We start from the raw sequence: 21,878 nt of genomic DNA on the forward strand, positions 1-21,878 counted from the left end.
ATCTATGATTTTGATTATTACAGTCTCCCCATTCTGGCTTCCCTGCTACTTCTGTTGCTACTCCCTTCTGTAGTTTATCCAAAATGTGGCTGCTAAAATTAGCTTCAGCTGTTAGTCTGACCATATCTCTTTCTTGGAATCCATCCATTGGTTTCCACCACATCTGCTTGTCATCACCTTCAGGATCTACGTAACGTGTCCCTTTTCTGTATATCTGGCATTGTTCTAATGTATCATACCAAAGTCTTCTTGCCCTGCTCGGTCTATAAGGCTGGTCTGGGTTCCTTGTTTATCAGCTTCTCCCATAATCATTTTTGTGCCTTTTACATTGTGCCCGGTAGCTACGAAAAGCCTTCCCAGTTCTGGGCTGCCAAACTTGTTCCAGCCTTTCCTTAGGGCTCTCAGCTTCTGCAGTGCCTGAAAGAGGTGAGGCAATGAGACAGACAAAACAAAAACTAAAATATGCACCTGAATCACTAGACCTGCACATGTCTAAACTTAGTAACCTTATCATTCGTCATGCCATGTGTGCCCTACTATTTGTTCTCTACCTGACTTGGTGTGTCACATCCAAAATGAGGACAGGAATGGTTTTGGAGGGAATGTGCCCAGGCAGGGAGGTGGATTAGGATGGGTCATGCTTTTTGAGAGAAGGGGGATTTTTTTTTTTTTTTGGTGGGAAGAGGTGATGAGTATTTACTTGTTAAACATGTATAGATTACAGTGGAATTAACTTCCAGTTGCATGTGCTTAAACTTCTTATCCCAGGTAACAAAACAGAGAGAAGAGCAACCCTTAGCCTTAAATTCATCCCCAGTTGCTTCACTTTGTGTTTAAGGCTAATACCTGTAGCTCACACCCCAAGAGAACAGTACAGAGGTGTAAGTTGTTATGCTAAACCTAGAGCTGTTCCTTTTTTCTCCCTCACGTCACCATAGAGCGAGTGTGTCTATGTCCCACTGCATGGGATGAAATGAAAATCTTCGGTGAGAATAAATGAAGCTGAGCTGATGGTCTTGGGAAGGCCCGAGGCTCAAGGCCCCCGGGCTGGGGGAGACAGACTGGAGGCAGGGTCCCTCTTGGAGGCAGAGCCTGCCCCGCTTCCTGGAGGAGGCAGGAGGGGCAAAGCCCGTCTGCCTCGTGCCCGGCAGGCGGAAAGGCGCGGCGGGCCCTGGCTGCACGTGCGACGGGAGTCCCCGGGGCGGGGGCTGTGGCACATCCAGCCCGGCAGGTGTCGGTGTGGGCCGCGGATGGCGGCGGCGGGGCCGGGCAGGAAGCGTCCCCTCCCCCGGCCGCTTCCTTCCCCGGCGCTGCCCGCCTGTCACCGCGAGCCAGACGCGCTGCAGCCGGGCGGAGAGGAGGCGGCGCGGGCGGCCGGGCCGGGGATGAGCGGCCGCCGGGGCCGGCGCACGCACGGAGCCGGCGCGGGGAGGTGAGTGAGGACCCTCGGCCCCGGCGGGAAGGGACGGGGCCGGCCACGGGGTCCCGGGGCAGGGAAGCCACTTCCCAGCCCGGGCTGTGCCTGCGCTGCCGGGACGCCGCTGCCCCCCTGCAGCGAGGGAGGTGCCGCCGGGCTGCGCTGCGCTGCGCTGCGCTGCGAGCATCCCCGCTGCCTGCCCTGCTCCCGCCGCAACTTGTCCCGGGCGCTGCCAGCCGACGCCGCTTATCTGCAGCTCATCTCCCCCCGCGCCGGTGCCTGCCTCGGGCTGCTCCCGCCTCCCGGTGTTTGGGGCTCTCGTTTCAGAGAGGGGCAAACGCCAGAGACGGTTTCCCTTTGTTCCGGGGCTCAAACGGGACGCGAGCGGCCGTGCGTGCTCTGCCCTCGTAGCCCCCCAAACCCGCGTGTCTTTTCGAAGGAAGTAAGTGGTGTGTAGGCGCTAGGAGTCAGGTAAGTAACTGCAGGTCGTGCCGCCGGGATAGTTGTAGTGCTAAGAGTTGGGTTTTTAAAAAGCCTCGAGACTCTCTTCTCCTTTCCTCCCCCCCCCCCGTCTTTTTAGGAGACCCGTGCTTTAAAAAGATTGATTTCAACGTGTTTGTAGGGAACAGGGAAAGATTAGGCAAACTACAGGCAGCATCCCGCCTCAGGCTCTCTGGCAGGGGGGAGGTATTTATTTCAGCAGTAAGAAAGCATCAGAGGCGCAACGATGGATAGTTGCAGACGAACCGAAGAGCTAAGACGATGAAGAATTACAGGAGTCTCCTGAGAAATAGTCTCTGGATGAGATTTTTCCAGTCTATTGAGCATCTTTCTTGGGATGTGAGGTTAGGGTTTTTGAGGGTGATCTCTTTTATTGGACCAGGGTCAGGGTCGGGATGGATTTAAACAAGCTTTTGGGTACCGCAGTAGCTTTCCTCACAGCCTGGTATTTCACAGAAATACAACATCGGTTTAAATAAAGTTGGATGCGTTGCCAAGTAGAGAAGCACAGTGCTAGGGGGCGGGGGGATACCTATGTGTTTCCACTAGCAAGTCAAATGGGGCAGCTTAGCTGCTGTTGGGAGTAGAAAGGGGCAGTTTTTCTGGAAAGACTGCTGGGAGACGGTCTTTTAACTAATGAACACTTTGCTCCCAGCTGAAATAGTGACAGTGTTTGACATCTTTATCTGTGCCAGTGTTTCAACACTGAGTATTGAGTTACTTTATGTCACAAAGTTAGGAGTGGAGTGTGTCTGATATACATATCTACAGATGCATGTATGTTGGTATACCTTCATTGATTCTGTATTTAGGGTTGTATATACAATTCTGTCTCTTGGGTTCACGAAGATTATTATTACTACACATCCATAAGGCATCCCAGAATTCTTGCTTTCAGTAAGTCAAGGTCCCTGCACTGACCTGGATGATGATAAATGAAAGACTCAAAATGAGTTAACAGTGTGAGACCATATATTTCAGTCCTTTGGTTTATGTTAAGTGAAACCTGACAAGCTGTAAATCCATGTTTGATTAATGAAGGGTACAGGGTTAAATGTCTTTGATGCATTAAAAAAATTGGGGACCTTGGGAGAAATGGGGATTGCAGGTAAGAAACTTTTGCACAAAGTTCAGAAGGCTTAACATTACTGAAAGAAGAAATCAGAACTAAACTAAACCCTTGTTTGATCTGGAAGTAACTCTTCTCTTCATCCTTTTGAAGTAGATGGAGTACTCCAGTTTTCCATGTATGGGAACTTGAAGAAGGGGACCCTAAAAGCTGAGGTTGAGTCTGCTTTATTGTATTTTAAAGATGCTGCATCATTTTTGGAAAAGGAGTTTTTTGCCCCAGTTTGATTGTCCAGATTGTAATGTCTTGTTTTTCCTCAGCTGTTGTGAGCTTGTTCTGTTGTAGCTGTCTGGCAAACTGCCCTTTGCCTAAGAAATGAATGCGTTTCAGTGATGATGTATGTATAAAGCCCTTTGGAATCCATTCAGGATATAAAGTACATCGTGAATATAAATTACGGTTAGAATTCACATAGTTTTCTTAAAATGCTTGTAGTCAGTGTAAACTGCAAGGGAACTGTGTTTAATGCCTCCTGGTAACGTGAAGTGCAGTTGCATTTTAATTTTTGCCTCATGAGTGGCCTCTGGGAAAGGTTTTACTTGACCTGGACTTTCTCTTGCTTTATGCAAATATACAAGTGTTCGTGTGTCAGGAAAAGGAAGGGAATTTGTGTAAGTACACAGGAGTTTCTATTGTAGTCTCTGCAGGTTTGGTTTACATAGCCACTGAATTCCTCAATGGCACTCAGCCAGTACCAGCTGCTTGTTAAAGACACTTGTGCCAGTAGGATGGTGCATCACTTGCTGAGAATTCACCCTTTTAGTCTAAACATTCATACAAACACATTTTTCCTTTTCCCCAGTTGACAGCAGCTTTTAAAAATAGCCTTCTTGCCTGGCATGTTTTGATCTGGAAGGAGGCTAAGGAAGGTAGTTACAATTTCTGACCCCGTTGAACACAATTTACATGCGTGGCAGACTTCTAAATGTGGATGCTGGAAAACGCTGAATGAGGTTAGGCTTTATTTTGTTCTTGCTGAATCCTTAGCGCAAACTACTTCCTTAGTACAAAGTTTTGTAGATGCTTGGCCACACAGTCAGCAAAATCTTGCCTAAGCCAGAATGATAAAGAGAATATAGTAAATGGTTTCTAGTATATATGACAAAAAATGTCTTCAAGGCTGCTGGGTGGAGGTACCAGGAAATTCACCTGCAGTCCTTAATTGGCTGAGGAGTCTCACTGAAGCTAATGGTACTCTTTAGGCAAGTAAAGTGCAAAGAGGCAATTTAAGTAAGTTGGGCAGAGCTGGAGTTCCTGGCTTTATCTTTTGCTATGTGGTATGCGGAAAAGGAATATTCCACGGTAAGAAAATGAGCATTTCCTTCCATTGTACTACACATGTGGAATCAAGTGTTCTCTTCTTTTTCTTTTCTTCCTCCCAATCTTAGTCAGGTGTGTAGTAGCTGGGGGAAAAAAACCATGGTATAAGAGAATGTGTATAAATTTTAAGAGAATAGGGGTGCCAGCACTGTTACAAGTCTGCACTTCTGTTTGTGATCTAAATATCTCTGTAGCATATGTGCATCTAATAAATGGTTCAATAACACAGCCTTTTACTGGTAACTGTAATAGAGTGTAGGCAGTGTGTTTTGCTACCTATTTTTGTTAGTAACGCTACTTGCTTAGTTGTTAGGCAACAGAAACCTGTGGACATCCAATTTTTCATTAATTACCAAGGTAATAGTGTCTCAGTTTTTATTTTCCTCATTAAGATTGGTTCAGTCACTAACACATAAAGGAATGAAAATGAATCATTCTGCGTATTGTGCCATATCCATGTTGTCCGCATCTGGATTCCTTTTCTTTGAAATCCTATTAAAAAGACACTTTAAATTGTTTTGCGAGGATCTCTCTGCTGAGCTTGTTTTTCAGCTGGAGGGCTTGGAAATTAAGAACTTAGATGTAATTTCTCTCTTGATTGGCAATGGAGAGCTTTCCCAGATGAAATAAGTTTGCTCTGTGCCAAATGGTTGACTTTTCTAGAATAAAAACTCTAAAGGGTATGCAAAAAGTCCTCTGGTTAATATATTGGCATTCCCAGAACCCACTAAAACTCAGGCAGGTTGCCAGACACTACTTAATGAGGATGCAGAATGTCTGGCACAAATCCGCATGAACAACAGCAAAGAAGTTGGGGGTGGGAGAGAGAGAGAGAGTGTGTGTGTTTACAAGGGGAGGGGGAAGCTGCATATCCACACCCAATTATTAATTTTTAATTGCTCTACTTTGCAGATAGGCTAACAGAAATCCTTTCTGCTGAATTCCACAGAAGCTCTGCATGTAAGAGTTTGGGCTTGTAGAACTGAAGTAACTGTGTCCTTTTTGTGGTGGAATTTTTTTTTTTTTTGAAGTTATTTATGGGTTTGGGTGTTCTGTCATTGGGAAGGGCATGGAAGGAGAATGGCAGATGACAGTGATTTGTATGATGCTTTATTGTCAACTAAAACAGAAAAGTATTTAGAAACTAAGTTTGTCGGAGAGTTTATGTGACAGTGCAAGTCGGTGCTTGCCGGGATCTAGGCAGACAGACTGTTAAAGTTACATGACAGGGCTAAATAAATGACTGCTGTCTGAAGGAGACACAATGAAAACCTGTGGTCTTTCTTTGCCTGCTGTTTTTCTGCTCACTTATGTTTTACTGCATGGCAAGTAGACCTGCACACATAATGGATTTCTTTGGTTAGCTGCTGAACCAAGACACTGAAAAAAAATTGTTTGTTTCAGGTCAGCCCAAAACAAGTGGGTGGTTGTATTTTAATTTTTCTGGAGAAATGAAAAACTGGGGAAAAATGTTTTGGGTTGAACATAATATTTTGTTTAGGTTTTTTTTTGGGGGGGTGGGGTTGGGTTTTTTTCCCTATTTAAACTAACTTTTGAGATCAAATATGATTTCACATTTTCAGCATTCTTCCCCCTCTCTTCCCCCCCCCCCCCAACGATTTAGTGAATTTTACACAAGTTTATGAACATTTTGGTTGATCCAATTGATCCAATTTTTATTTTGACAGCAGCAGATTTGTCCAAAAAAATTGTCTCAACTGTACTGGCAAGTCATCTCCAATCTGGTGGGCATTTTGTGACTTAGTTCAGCCACATTCTTTCTAGGATGGTAATCTCTTTTGTGACAGTGCAGTAACACTGTTTGTCCTAGATTTTCTAGTTGTCTTGTATAATATAGACCATAAGGCCTTTTGCTCCTTGATCTTTCCTCTGAGGTGAAACAGCACCTATTTCAGGTTGAAAAGCCAAGCCATTTCTGGTTAAAATGAAGATGTTTCATTTAGATCCTGAGCTCTTGATATTTTTGTTCCTAATTAAGCTTGGAAAGCATGTGGGGAGAATGAAGGCAGTTGTGTGGTGATCTTTTGAGTATGGTGTAATGAACTTTGATCTCTGGCCACTAAGATTTGTACCTGGCTTTGTGACAAGTACAGTAGGTTTCACTGTCTCTTCCTAGTAGTTGATGGACATTTGGGCCCAAAATTTCAATTCTGCACTCCTTTAGGATTGGTTCCAAATAACAGGACACTACCTCATGGAAAAAACAAACAATGCTATGATGTGGCAAATGAGAACAGAGGTGTGTTGGCATAGTACCTGCAGTACTTTCAGCATACGTGGCACCAGATAAGAGGATCCCTTTTTTTTTGGAAATGATCCTTATGGTATATTGGTATTTTTATTTCTAGTCCAAAGCCTGTCTTTCAGAAATGATAATGGTAACATTGAACTTACTGTTGTATGGAAAACACCAGGCAATGAGAACGCCTGGGCCTGTATCTGGGCATGACACTTTACATAGGTATTGTTTCCTGCATAGTTTGCTGTTACTTAATATTTCACTGTAACTATAAACCTCTGTAGTCTATATACTTTTCTGAGGTTGTGCATGTTTTTAATGAGGTATCTGTGGGACAGTGTTCTGAAAACATGTTTTTAGCTCAGTCTCTTGGCAGATGACTGGTCCACTTGTAGTTACTGGACTATGAACATCTGTTGGATATGATCTTGGAACAGAATATTAAATTCTTCTGAAGCAGCAGAAGAATTGTTAATTTTATTTTAGAAGTAGAATCCCCTAAATTTACCTAGGGTTAGAGAATGCTGGAGAACCAAATGTCATCTTCTAGAGCAGTGCTTCTCAAACTTTTTTTTTCCCGTGAACCACTTGAAAATTGCTGAGGGTCTTGGTGGACCACTTAATAAACTTTTTTTTTTGTTCTACAAATCAGAGCACACAACTCATACTTTAATATCATCAGTCTTACCTTACAGGTACAGATATTCTCGATTGTTCTGCAACCTTTCTGCGGACCACCTGAATGGAGCTTGTGGACCAGCGGTGGTCTGCGGACCAGTTTGAGAACCTCTGATCTAGAGGAATTCTGTATTCATTCAAACTCCTGAAATGAGAGACTTTCCATTGGCCTACTGTGACTTTCTGGGTATCTTGGCATCTATTATAGTCTCATCCAAGGCTACTGTACTTGGTCTTTTATCTTTATTCAGTTTTTGCCATTACTGTACTCATTCTAACAGAAATTTTATTTTAAAAGCAGAGCTCTTGCCTTGCTTTGTTCCCAAGAATGTTAGAATAAAACTTGTGGGGTTTTTTAGTAATCTATTTGTATTCCGTAGCTGTGCCAACACAGGTACAATTTTGGTTTTGTACACCTGAAAACTATTTACATTCTTCCGTTTTATGGGGGGTGGTACATTCTGTGACTCAGAGACAGGGAAGATAAGCTAGGGCAATCTATTTGACACTTCTCTCTGCCAGCAAGGGTGGTGTGAAACTGTTGTAGAAAATGCATTAATTAATTAATAATTAATGATCCACTGTAAATTTGGCTTCAAAAACCCTGTAAAAGGGGCTTTAGGTTTTTTCTGATGGTCTGATCAAGAATTATAAGAAGCTTGTGAGCTCTAGCCAATAGAGATACATAAAGCTATTCTGTGGGGGGTTGTCTGAATGTAAGCTTTTGTTAAATAAGTGGACATGTTAACATCATAAGTGCTGCTGTTATAACTGGTAGGTATTCCTTTTTTTTACCACAAACTATTAGGATCAGTAATGTCCATTTGCAGAAAATATTCAGGTCAGACTAGATGATGATAACGGTCTCTGGCCTTAAAACCTCTGAAATCTGTTGTTAATGTTTTCAGTGGCAATCATTTATTGAAAGTGATTTGATGGCTTCTCACCCTTCAGGTCAGAGCTGAGGAACATTTTAAGGGTTGTTGGGGGGCAGGGGGAAGGGTTGCATGGAAATGTTTATTCTGTACTTGAAGAAGTTCAGAGTTGTCAAACTGGCATCTATTATGAAAAACAGAATTCACACACTTTTTTAATAGTGTCTGCTGGGAGGTGGGGGTGCTGCTTTTCCATATGTTATCCAAACAAATGCCTGTACTTGTAATATTTGCCTAGGGTTAAGCAAAATTAAACCTGAGCATTTGTAAAAATGTAAGTACAGATTTTATAGTGCTTTGTCACCCCTAATTGTCCTCCTGGGTTATTTTAGAAGCTAAAACTTGGCATGTGAGCATTAGCTGTGTTGCTTGTGGCAGGTATGTGTCATGTAATGGGTTTGTGTTGAAGCCACCCATACCAGAAGTGTTGGGTCCCCAGTCTTTGGACAGTTCACTTGGCAGGTCTGCCCCAAATCTGTGACCCCCTGTGGCAGCTGGGTGAAATTTAAATTCATTGAAAATAATGACCAATGTGCTGAGTAGCTATAGTGCTTTTAGTTTGTGGGAAAGTTAAAAAAATATTAGTTTCAGTCCAATTAAAAAAAAAAAAAAAAGACATTTCCTGCAAACTCTGTCCAGCTCCAGTCTCAGGTATGCTTGTGTGTTCCAGGATGCCTTCATGGCTGCCAATTACTGCCTTTTCTTCCCCTTTGCTTTCTGGAGTTGACCTAAATAAAACCATCAGGAGAGCCAAAGCCTCAGCTGCTACTGTGACCACCTCTTCATTCTTTAACCCTTCCCCTGTCTGTCTCCCTGATCACAGAGACACGAAAGATGCCACTTCCTTACTAAAGCAAAGAACCAAAGAATTTTGGAACCCCTGAAAATGCCTTCATTTTCTCATTGGTCAAAACTGAAGCATATGTTCCTAGAGGACTCCAAAGAAGAAAGGGAATCGTCTTCATTTTCCTTGATGTCTGACTTCTGTCTTGTGTCCCTTTGTGGGAGCTCTTTCATGTAGAGAACAGGCACCACACAGAGTAGCCAAGGCACTATGCTTTTCATGGATTCTGTACTACTTACTGCCTTAAATAACTCTTAGACAAAAAGTGTTTCCCTACTGTTTTCTATTAGAGGAGAAGCTTAATGATATATCTGGGAATATTTATAGAATTTCTCTAAGAAGAAAGAAGGTTTTTGCATTTCTGTGCTGACAACCAGTATAGAATGCTCTACGGGGTATTGTGCTACTTTACTAGGAACATCTTGTCTAGTTAACCTTCCACCAAGAAAATGAAAGCCTTACTAGCATTTTTTTTCTATAGACCAGGGTTGTTAAAGATACAGTCCACAAGCTGGATCTGGCCTGTGGAGCCTTGTCATTTGGCCCCCAGTGCTGCCCCTGGGTCTGGGTTGACCCACAGTCAACTCAGCCTGGCACTGTCCCAGACTGGGTTGCAGACAGGGTCATGCCGTTTGGGTTCTGGAGTGGGCACCATGTGGATTGGATCTGGCATGGGAGGAGGTCAAGGGGGTCTGATCTGGCCAGCCTGTGGACCAGCCAGCTGTGTGGCACCCCTGGCATAGACTGTAAGGGCTTGTAATCAGTTACTTTTGTCACGGGAACTCTTATCCAGATGAGGGCTTCTGGGGAAAAAAAGAGAATCATGCAATTTTCACTATTTGTTGATATTTTCATGTCACATGTATGCCAAGCGAAGGGGGCTTATAGATTTTTCCAATCTTGCCGTTAGCTAGGAATCGGCTAAGCTGTTTTTCCTTGCTACTGGGACGAGGCAGATTTTTGGTAGTAACCTGGATAAAACAGTCTGTCACTTTTTGCTTAAAAGATTCTTCAGAAGTTCATAAAAGCCTTGTTGATTTAACTTTTGTGTCTTACGGTAATCAGAGTAGATACCAGAATTTTCAGATATTTGGACGAGACCTGCATTTGCTGCCTTCTTGCTCCCTCATGCGTGTTCCACAATGAGGTAATTTTATGTGTTTTCTTATAATGCAAACAGAATCAAAAAGATTCTGTCAGTTTTATCCAGCTACTGTATAAAACGCACTTCAGTTTCCTTGTGTTCAGGAAATGTTGGCTGACGGTACTGCTGACCAGGTTTCTAACACCTCCCACGTATTTGTGCTAGTGTTCCTGTTCCTTCAGAGCAGCTCAATAAAGGTATTTTCTTTGTCTCTAATAACAAAGAATATAGGAGATATAGAGTGTTTTTGTCTCTGAAATGTGAAACAAACAAACAACAGCAATCCAGTTTAAATACAAGAGTTTCCAGATGAAATCTATTTAGTCTCCATAATAGCTGTACAACAGAATTTTTATTATTTCTACATCTGTAAGAAGTATGGCTTTACAAACCTATTGCAGTGTCTCATGGTAAATACTTAAATTCAAGGTCGCCCAGCCTCTTCAATTTTCACAAAGGTCTTCTGGTCAGTCTAGGCCAGTGGTTAGGTTCAAGAAAATACCAGCTCTTAGCTTTCACTTATTTTTTGACTACTGAAACTTAATAGAGAAATTCTTATATTGCAGAGAGCTTGGAAAAACCACAAAAGATTGGACTGCTTTTGACCCTGTAGATTCCTATTTGGAATCTGTGGGTTTCTCTTATGAACTGTGTATAGGAGCTAATATTGGTGGCACCCTGCAGCACTGTTATCAGACCCTTGCAGTACCCCTGGGTGCTGCAGCACCTTGGTTGAGAATCACTGGTTTAGGCAGTATCAGGAATTTTCATGTAGATTCTGCTCACCATAGCAGTAACCCTCTTCAGCAGGATGGAGTCCAGGTCCTGTCATATTTATATTGGTGCTGAATTGATTTTAGATTCCTGTGTTTTGATTCTAAAATTGTGCTCCCTTCTTTCATCACTGGGATTTACAGTAAGGAATCAATAGCAGTTCAGTTTAGAAGCTCTTGACATTTTGGTCTTGAGGGTTAGATGAGTGGTGTGGGCCTAGTACGTGGGCAGGATTGGATCCTGCCACCAGGATCAAGGCTGTGTGCTCAGATAGGACTGTGTATGGCCTCTGCTGGCTCCCAAGCCCTCGGATCAGGCCCTGGGGCCCTGTGTTGCTCCAGCCCAGCCTGGTGTGCTAGGATTGGGACCTGGGGTTCTATGTTGCCCCCACAGGGCCATGGCCTGTGCAAGCCCCATAGGTTGCATGACATGCCACTGGGGACTGGATCTGGCCTGTGGACTGGGGATAGAGCACTCCTGAACTAGTCCATCTCAGAACTTATTTCAGTATTTGGGAGCATAATATATTTATTTATTTGGACAAGGCTGCCAAAAACTGTCCCAGTGCCACAAAAATGTCCTTCATCTTCCACATGGTTCCACAGCTCACTCACTTCTGTGTTTGACTTGATACCTGTTTGTACCAGATTCCAGCTTTCCTCCATACTTTCTTGCTTCGGGGGTGGTGGGGTGGTGCTCAGAGCTCCTTTAATCAAAACGCCATTGAGTCTCATGTATCAGCGTCCCCATGCTTAGAAGTGATGGTGCGGTCGCTTGAACTAAACCTTGTTCAGTGAGTTTTAGTACAAGGCTCCCCATCATCATTTTAAGCGCGGGGATGTGAATACATGAGACACAGAAGACTGGAGCACGGTAATTGCTATGTGCTGGAATTCCAGTATAGCAGAGCAGCCTCCACGCTCATGTAAAGGTGCCCAGCAATACCAAAAACTTCAAGCTCTGGAGAAGAACCTCTATCCTGTAAAATGTACATCCTGTACGCCTGGATGCTTATCTTGCTCAGGTCATCTGACCCCAGATGACTTCCTGCCCCTTGGGCAGGGGTCTGGACTTGAAAGACCTTGCAAGGTCCCTTCCATCCCTAACGTCTATGAAATCTATGAAATGTTAGGAAGTCTGTGGTCCAGTGGACTCAGCTTGTTCATCTGCTCCAGGATATTGCATTCCCCCATCTTGAAGGAAACCATTGTTATGACATCCTTCCTGGATGGGGAGCTTGTGCAGCGCTGCTTATCTGGGTGGGAATGGTCTTCACAGACTAGACGCAAGAACCATCTGACTTCTAGAGTCATGCTGCTACTGCCTGATATGTTATTTTCATGTAGAGTTAGGATTTACAGCTTCACCAGTCAGAACTCTAATTTGTATAGCTGTGTATATAAACCAATGTTTTTCAACCAGGGGATTGCAGCACCCTGGGATGCCTTGAGATTCTTTCAGGGGTACTGCAGAGTGCTGTGCAATGTTAGCACTGTTAGCTGTGCAGACACGATTCAGCCCTTCCATCTCCATCACTGCTGGGGTTTTTTAGTTTGAAGGAGTTAAATCTCTGTTGCAAAGTGTGGGATGATCTCTGATTTCTAATCTCTTTACCAGTCTGCTAGTTGAGTTGAGAAGAGAGCAAAACTGCTGTCAGTAGCACTAGAATTTTTTTTTGTGAGCATGAATATGTAGAGGCCTTGCTACTTTAACAAAAAAAAAATGTGTATACATATTTGTGTACAGTGGAAGAATAGTATCTGAATGTAAATGAAGGTTTGGCACCTGTGACAGTCCTGTAAATCTTCATGCAAGGACCCCTATGGAGTGTCTTGTGGGTTTCTATATGACTTGGATTCCGTGGGCACGTCTACAATATGCAGTTAGTACACCTGAATAAACCACTGCCACAGCAGCTTGCGCTGGAGTTTATTGCTCCCGGATGCATCACTTGCATGTAGGCATATGTGTTGCAACGGAGTAAATAACCCTGCAGGAAGATAGTACTTGTGTCTGGCAGTACTATCCTACAGTGAAGTTGGTTTACTCCGTCCTAATAGCACCACATGTGGAGATGCTGATGTTTTACTGCAGGGCTAATTAGGCAACTGCAGTAAACATCTCCTGTAGATGTACCTTGCGAGTGTGAGTGTTCTCCCCTCTTGCATCTACTTGTAGCACTTACAGATTAGCGCAGTAACCTGTGCATGAGAAACCAGAAGCACGGAAGCAAGCCTGGGCCTTCCCTTTGGCTAGCAGGTAGTCTTAGTGATGTGCGGTAGTCTCTTGAAAATGAATTTTTCCAGCCAGCAGATCTTACAACACCTTCAGCTGTCTTGTGAAATAGGAATTTTAATTTCCACTTGGGAGAAATTTTACAATCTTTGCATTCTCCTATGCCTGAAGGAAAGGTGTGTGTGCCTGAAACTTACAAATATATATATATATTGCAAATATCTAGTTTGTCTAATAAAAGATATCATTACCCAGTGTTCTGATTCCTTTTGCCATTGAATTGGCATTTCCAATAGAAAAATGCTACGTAGGAGAATTTCTGACCAGGTTTACATAGAACTCTAGGTTTTCTGGGTTATTTTCACTTTTTCCTCAGTCTGCCAGTCTTTTCTTCTAGTTAAGTGTAGTTTTCACTATGGCACTTCAGATGTATTAGGGTATCATTCTTTGTGGACTATAGCGAAACTCCTTTGTTTCTGATTAATGGATTGTTTCTTCTTAATTGTTTTACCAGATGAGCATTTCTATTGTTGGGATAGTATTAGCATTCAAGCACCATTATGGTTGAGGTGGTTTATCTTCCTGATGAGATTCTTTACTTTTCAGTCTGATGATTACACTGCATTGGTTGGCAGCATTCTAATCTCCTTGTTAGTACTTTCAAGTACCCGTATAGTTGCAAATCCTTCAATTTTCTTTCCCCTCAATGTCTTATTTTCCAGATTTATTTACCTACTACTAATTCTACGGGGTTGGTTGCTCCCACAATCTGCTGAAGACCTGGTCTGAATTTGCTTTTTGCTTCAGTTTGTTCCTAATTGGGTCTAATTACAAGTCAAAACTGCAATTCCGTTCTTAAGAGCACATGAGGTCTCTCAGGTCCCTTCTGACACTACCAACTATGAAACTATGACTGGCTATTTAAGGTAGTTGGCCACTCAGCTGCCTTTCCTCTGCTAGTGGCCAGCAGTTCACATGAAAAGTTTTTGCTATGTAATGCTCCTTTTTAATGATTCAAAGATGTTTATTTAGGGTTTGGAGGAAATTACCCTTCTGACTATCTCTTCAGGCAATTAGGAAGTGATTCAATTACCTTTAGTTTAAGCAAGATATAAATGATGTTAAATTTGTGGTGCATAAGACAGCACACCAGAGAGTACTCTTTGCTGGGGGTGATAAATATTAGATCTTAATATGAGTTAAGATGAGGGATGAGTTAAACATAGTGACCCGAATTAAGAGTGCTTGTTAATATGTGAGAGTCCTCAGCAATAATGCCTAGTGCTTTTTGTCAGGTAGAAATGTTACAACACAATATAGTGCTGGTTATGTAGAATTAAAAATGGGAGGAGAGAGATGAGACAAGAATGTCCTTAAAAGAAACAAGAATTACTCTGAACCTATACATCAGTGACTTTTTCTGTACAATTGACTTTAACAGTTCTGTCAGAGCCAGTCAGCTTGCTTCGTCAATATAGGCTTAAACTGCCCCATCAATATATTAGTAAATTATAGACCATATACCTTGGACCTGTGCAATGTCTAACTCAGGGGTGGGCAAAGTCCGGCCCCTGGTCTGGATCCGGCCAGCACTGGACTCCCGTTTCCCAGCAGCCCCTGCCTGCATGGCTGGGGCTGGTTTCCATGGAGACCCCAGCAGCAGCAGCCTATGATAACACGACAACAGGGTTTCCATGTAGACTAGCCCCAGCAGTGCTGGCTGGGCATGTGGCAGGGTGGGAAGCTGCTCCAGGGCTGGGATCTGGCAATGGCAACAACGTGGCCCAGAGCCAGGGCACACCTATGATCTGCAGTCTGCATACTCTGGGCAGGAGCATGCAAGCAGCAGACAGCTCTGCCCTGGCTCCTTGTAGCCATGATATGGTCCAGAACCAGGGCTGAGCTATGATCTGCATGCTCTGGGAAGATTGCGGCTTTGCCTTGGTTCCAGACCATGATGTCACCACTGCAAGATCCCAACCCAGCCTTGGAGCAGCTCCCTGCCCTGCCAAATGCCTTGCCGGCACTGCTGGGGCTGGTCTCTAGGGAAACCCTGGCTCCGCCCTATCATAGTGCAGCTGCTGCTGGGGTCTCCATGGAAACGGGCTCCAGCCATGTGGGCAGGGGCTGCTGGGGAATGGAGTCTGTCCACTGGCCAGATCCACCAATTTGCCCACCCCTGGTCTAAGTTCAGTGGTGAAACAGCCTGTAGTGATTTTTTTTTTTTTTTTAACCAGAATCCTGAACCAATGAAAATGAAAATATATCATAAAAGATGCGTTATGGGTAACTACTGGTGGCATAGGTCTGTCAAAATAATTATCTTACCTTTTCTGTTTTGCAGTCTGCTTGCTGACACAGCATTGTTTTTGTTCAGGGTTTTTATAACAAAGTAAATTACATGCTATACAACACAGTTTTCTGAACATCACTTTTAGAATTGAAACCTTAGGTGCGGGATAAACAAATGATATTGTAATTAGGTATGTGTGTTTTCAGCAAAACTGTCAGAATGTAAAACTGTCAAATTAATTAGGGTTTGATTAAAGTGGTATGAGTGTGTCGTTGTAAAATATCCTCTGCAATAACTATTTCAGTGCAAAATGTTATGAATAATATGTTCTCTTTGTTGTGTCAAGGGGTCTTGCAGAGGTATGCAGGCAGGCGAAAATGTATTATATTACTTATACATGTATATTTACACTTAATTTCATGGGGAATTTAATTATCTTCTATATCTGGAAATCGTTTTCTCATAAAAATTAAAAAGAGGGATAAAAAGACAAAATGATGGTAGTTTACAGTATCCTTGTGTTTTGTCATCTTGCTTGTATAGAGGCTGTAATGGGTAATAGCATAAATAAAGTAGAATAGTGAGAACAATTAGTTTTCAACTGTACAAGGCCGTCTGGCCCTTAAAGGATGGCAGACAGCCCTGGGGTTGGAGCCCAGCTGTGGGTGATTAGCAGCCAGTTAAAAGCCCAAGGGGAGAAAGAGCAAGGAGCTTGAGCTGGGAAGGAACAGTTTATTGGTAGGAAGCAGACTGAAAGCCAGAGGGGCTTGCATATAGCAAGCGCCAGGGTAAAGGGCCCTCTCCTGCCGCCTGGGAAAAGGCTAAAGGTTTGCTTTACTCATTTGTTTGCTTGGACCAAGGATTATTGTTTCATATTATGAGAGCAGGCTGAGGGGCTCCCAAGAGAGCAAAGCAAGATAGTGAGGCTGCAGACACCCAAGCCTGTTCACCGAGTATTGTTTGGACTTTTCAAAAAGTTCTTAAGGGGTCAAAGCCTGCTTGCATAGTAGCAGGCCCACCAACCTTCTTGTGTCATGCTTTGTACGTTCATTAATATTTGAAACAGATATGAGCTGGCTGCAAAAGCAAGCAAGAAATTTGAAAACTCCTAAGCGAGTTAATGTAAAAATGCTGCAATTTTTGCAAGAATACATCTATGTTTTGAATTCTTCTTTTGTATTCAGACATCTCTGCCCACATATTCTTAAATGTGCAGTTTGAAACTATGATTCTGCTTTTGTTTCACTTCTGAAGGCACAGTTTAGTTAGGTTGTTGCCAGAACTATTTAATTTAAAGAACCATCTACCACACAGAAATGTCACTCACTCTTGGACACATTTCTCATGGCTAATTATATCTCTTCCTCCCCCGCCTCTCATTGTTGTTCATCAGATAGTTTCTCTTTCCGCTTCCAACTCCATTATTCTTCCTTCTTCTAAATAGGATTTTTAAAGAAATTTTAAGGGCTGTGTCTGAACCTGGTCATGTGAAAAGACAATTAGCAAGAGGCACCATTTCTGCCATGTTTGGGCTACTTAACATAATCAGACCAGAGCAAAGAGCACATGTTGATGACACAGTGGCAGGGCGGGGGCAGGGGGAAGATGCTCTGCAAAGAAAAAGGCTGTACCCTTACTTTTCCAGGGGGCAAGGTATAAGCAGGTATTTAATTTTATGACGAGGGACACTAGTTTTCTCTGATTTAAAAAAAGACCATCACAATTTCTGTGATAAAAAAACTTGCAAATTCTCTGATAAACCCCCCCAAATCAGTGACTAAAATGAAAACAAAACACCACTATATATAGGTATCAATTGAACACAATATTTTATTGATATATTTATAATTTTAAAGCAGTTTGGAAGCCTGCCAGTGCCTCAATTACTATCATAAAATAAATTCCAAATACCTATAAATGTTGGTATTTAATTTTGGGTTTTTTATCATGGAAAATCAAGGCTGTCCCTGCTTCATTAGCTCACCAGGGTGCAGGTCCAAGTCCCTCACTCACAAGCCACAGCCCCCCAGCCCTGCTGATGCCCTTCAGTCTCTACCCACAGCCCTCCGGCCATGCTGGTGCCCCTCACTCCCCAACCAGGGGAAATCTACATGGGTTTTTTTTTGTGGAAATGGAAAACCCAGTTCCCTGATTATGACTAAGCAGCATTGATTTTAGTGCTAGGTACCAAGGCAGCCCTGAGTTTTTACAGACTTACTTATGAAGAAGCCAGATTCCAGACCGAGAGTTCCCTCCCTTGAGGGATGGGGAAAGAGAGATGGAAATATTTTGTAAATTGTTATACTGCTGCATGTTTACCTTATTCTTTTTTTTTCATTTACGTTTTAGTAAAATGCACATTAATTTGAAAAATAGTTTTGTAATTAACAAAAATGTAGGATTATCGAACCCAGGTCTCCAAGAGTCTGGTGTAGAGAGGGCTTGCAGGACTGGGCCCATTGTCAACAGTGGCATTTATGTGGAAGTCTACAAAGGGTAAAACACAGATGTTCTTGACTATTTTTAGAACAGATCCCACTTTTTTTATAATTGAGGTCCTGATCCTGCTGTAGGATCCACACAGGCAAATTGCTTTGTTTCACTGACTTGCCATGGATGTAACTGCAGGTCAGGACCCAGATTTTCTTTACTTGGTTGACATAAACACAATTCCCTTCTCTTTTCACAGTTGACTTTTCCCCTCTTGTGTTATTCTTTTAAATGTGTAAAGAGAATTTTTAATTTACTTTGAAGTTTCAGTTTTGGTTCCTAAGAACATTTCCCATATTTTTTTTCTTTTATGAGAGGAGTCCTTACAAATACCTTCAGTGAAGGAAAACCATTACAGTTCTTATACAGTCAATAAACCTTTAACAATCTGCCATAAACCAAAGCTGAAGTGTGCCTATTTCACATTAAAAAGAAAAAGCAAACTATGCAAAATGGTTCCTCCCAACATAAACTCATATGGTTAAAATAAAATAAATGTATACCACAGGGAAAGAGGCGCTAGGTACATAAAATGGAAATATTGGGTACAGTCAAACCTAAAATGAATGTGTGTTCATAGTTACATGCATGGAAAACGGGTGTGTGTATATAGTTTATTATGCATTGTATATTCAGTTTCTAGAAAGCAAACGAGGTAGGTAGGTTCAAACTGGTAGCTTTTGATTTTTATTTTCATTTTTTAAAAGCTGTTGTATTGTTTTGGGTAATAAGAAAAATAATTTTTATCTGGCATTTAATGAAGATGTCTAAGAGAGCCGCAGTTCTTTGTAACGTCTATGTTGTCTCTTGATTTTTCTGTGTTTGGAAGGGAGAAGCCAAATGTATGATTTATGCAACACATTCAGTCCTACAGAATTTGAGTGCCAGATGTATAAAATGACTTCTGAAAATGGAAACTCCTCCCTTTATTCTCTAGCTTGATTTACAGAATGTTATTCATAGAGTTTATATGACAATATTTCTTATTGCTTAGAGTTAGGAGCAAGAGAACATTTTGAACCTGGTTTTCTTGCCAGGGACCTATAGTTCTGTGAGTTCAAGTATTTAAAGTATGATTCTTATGTTTTATATTTCATTTTTTTCTGTGACATTTGTGACTCTTCATGGAAAAATATCCAAATGCACTATCGTTTTCATTCTCTAAAACTGAAGAGAAAAAGTCATTATCTTCCCAAACTCCAAAATAAGAGATGAAAATAACAATTACCACCTGATTGGACTGGTCTACCTTAGTCTATGGTATGTAGACTTGAAAGCATTGGTCTGCCTATTAGACCTATGCGAAGCGGCTAGTATTTTCTTCAGATTCAGATTTGGCTGATTCGGGGGACAGTGATTTGATTCGGTGATTCAAATCACTGTCCCAGAATGATTCAGCCAAATCAGATTCGGTGATTCGGCTGCCACCGAATCTCCAAATCAAATGGGTTCCATCCCCTGCCCACTCTCCCAAACCTGTCAATGGCTGCCCCGCCAGCCCTAGAATCCTGGCTCTTAAAAAGCCCTTCACTCGCTGCTGCCAGGTGGGCGGGGGCAATCCCACCCCCACACTGCCTCGTGCTGTGTGTGGGGGCTCTGCCACGAGCCCCTAGAGTTCCTGAAGGCCACTGCAGCAGCCGGTGAGCGCGGGGCTTCTTTTAAGCACCAGGACGCTGGGGCCAGGCGGGGCAGCCATTGACAGGGCTGGGAGAGTGTGCAGGGGTTGGGGGTATTCAGGGGGGCTGGGGGAGCAGGCAGGGGCTGGGGCCTGGCAGGGGCCCCCCCATGGTCCCTTCCCCCCTCCTACAGCCCCCACCCCCCACTTACCGTCATGGAGTCTGGTTCCAGCTCCCTGCAGCGGCAAGTGAGGATTGCCCAAATCTCCGCATCTCTCTGAAGCTCTCAGAATGTTTTCTGAATCGATTTGGAGAGCTTTTAATTGATTTGGACCTTTTTATTGATCTCCCGATTAGATTTGGAGATTTGGCTGCTGAATCCAAATCAAATCGGTGCCCAAAGCTTCGCACTGCCCAGTATGTATACATATATACAGCACATAAGGACTGTGCTTTTGCCCCATTTATAGCGCTTACCCCATCAATTACATTAGTACCATTTGATGCAGACTAAGCAATCCAAGTTAGTATTAATGTAACTCAACAAGGCAGAAATGTGTTAGTTTGGTGAACATCTGAAAGTCTCTTGTAAGTAAAACATTAAGCATGCTGCTTAGAGAGAAGGGTACATATCTGGTATCTACCTGGGATGAGGGACCTATTCTGTTATTGTTTTCCGTTCAGTGGGATGCAGGGAGTAATACTCTGTACCCTCAAAACAGATAATTTAGCTTAGGCCTGTTGTTCAGGGGAATGCCTCCAACTTTTCCCTGTAGATTCCTGCATATGGAGTGCTAATGGGATTCTTCATGACAAAAAATACATTTTTCCCATTTTATTTTAAAGAAAATACTTAAGCCCCTGCTCTAGAAATTTTGGTAGAGGGAAAATAATACCAATTCTCCCAACTTCACTTTTCTTCCCCTTGCATTTCTTTTCACCAGAAATAAGTGTTTGATTGTAAGAGGTGCCCATACATGTATATGAAGCAGCTTTTCAATGAATGTGATGGCATCTTGGCATTCCAGTGTAAGATCATTTGCTTTCTCTGAATTAGAATGAGCAAAGAGTCAGGGAGGCAAAGGATATGAATTGAGAGAAGGAACTGGCCATATTAATAAGAACTTCTACATATCCCATGTCTTCTAATCTTTTTCTGATAGACTTTTTATAAAATCTAATGGCAGATGCCATAATTTCCCAACACAGTTGCCTTTCTCTCTCCTTTTTTCTGTCCATTTTCTCTCCTTTCCCTTGTGGTTCTTTGCTAACTTTTTCTTTTGGACCCATTTACCCTGGTGGTGATTTTGTGGGGCCATCTCAGGTGTCAAGGGGCATGTTGCTTTAGATGGAGAGTAGTGTCCAATGATGTGTCTCTGTGCTGGAGATGTAACTGTTCTCATGAGTCAATTGAGGGCCATGGGAGAATTGGGGGATGGAAAAAAGATGTTGAGAACAGTATACTGATGCTTGAAGCTGCAGCCCTGAAAACACAGACTTCCACAGAAGTGTTTGGGACTGGTTTAGACATCTTTCAAGGACCTGTCTGCTGCTTTATTCACATATGTAAGAACACATTTGCACTGAAAGGTAGGATGTGATTAGGAATCAGATGCCCAGCCCTCCTCCAGGAGAAAAATCACACTGTAGTAATCAATTATATAGATCTACCATCTCTGTATATGGAGATATATAAGATATTAGGGGGGAATTCTTAAAAATTGGACTAATTTGGCTCTCCATTTTCACCTATAACTATTGTATAAGGCAGCCTCATTTAATGGACAGTGCTCTTTCTGAAATTCTAAGTAGCTAGTGATTTAACAATGAGTTTTTGCATCAGGATGATTTACAACTTAATGATTTAGGAGCATTAGAAAGTTTCATAAAAGTGATGGTTATCCATTTGAGTCTTCAGTGATTATATTCAGACAGAATCTAAATAGCATGGAAGAGTTCATTTTACTTGTTAATTGTTTTTAATGAGCTAAATTAGGGTATTAAGATTCTAGGCTATTTGGTGACTACAAACAAGCTAAACCTGTAGTTGGCAAGTTCTCAATTCCTGATGTCTCATGGCTAGAATTGAGAGCTTGTGAATTATAGATCTTGTGCGTGTCTCATGTTGCATCAGGTTTATTACTAGAATGCAGACATCACACAGTCAAAAGAAAAGGGTATCTTTGGTACATTAGCTTTCCCTCGCAGCATAAACCTTGACCTAATTCCTGGAAGCATGTTC

General features: G+C 42.5%; 1 protein-coding gene across 4 annotated transcripts in view; it reads left to right on the top strand.

Annotated features, from left to right (window-relative positions):
* Positions 1 to 1,330: 1,330 nt before the first annotated feature.
* The window catches only part of LDLRAD4 (low density lipoprotein receptor class A domain containing 4), a 479,210-nt gene continuing 458,662 nt past the window's right edge, over positions 1,331 to 21,878 (top strand). Inside the window, exon 1 of one of the 4 annotated variants that reach the window (XM_019490346.2) lies at positions 1,331 to 1,432. The gene's annotated coding sequence lies outside the window, so the exon portion shown is untranslated. Of the gene's footprint in view, positions 1,433 to 1,690; positions 1,889 to 21,878 lie in introns of those variants that run through there. The other 3 variants (XM_019490348.2, XM_019490345.2, XM_059724261.1) reach the window with 3 other exon arrangements.

Source organism: Alligator mississippiensis, chromosome 3 (assembly GCF_030867095.1).
Source record: "Alligator mississippiensis isolate rAllMis1 chromosome 3, rAllMis1, whole genome shotgun sequence".
Taxonomy (NCBI): Eukaryota; Metazoa; Chordata; order Crocodylia; family Alligatoridae; genus Alligator; species Alligator mississippiensis.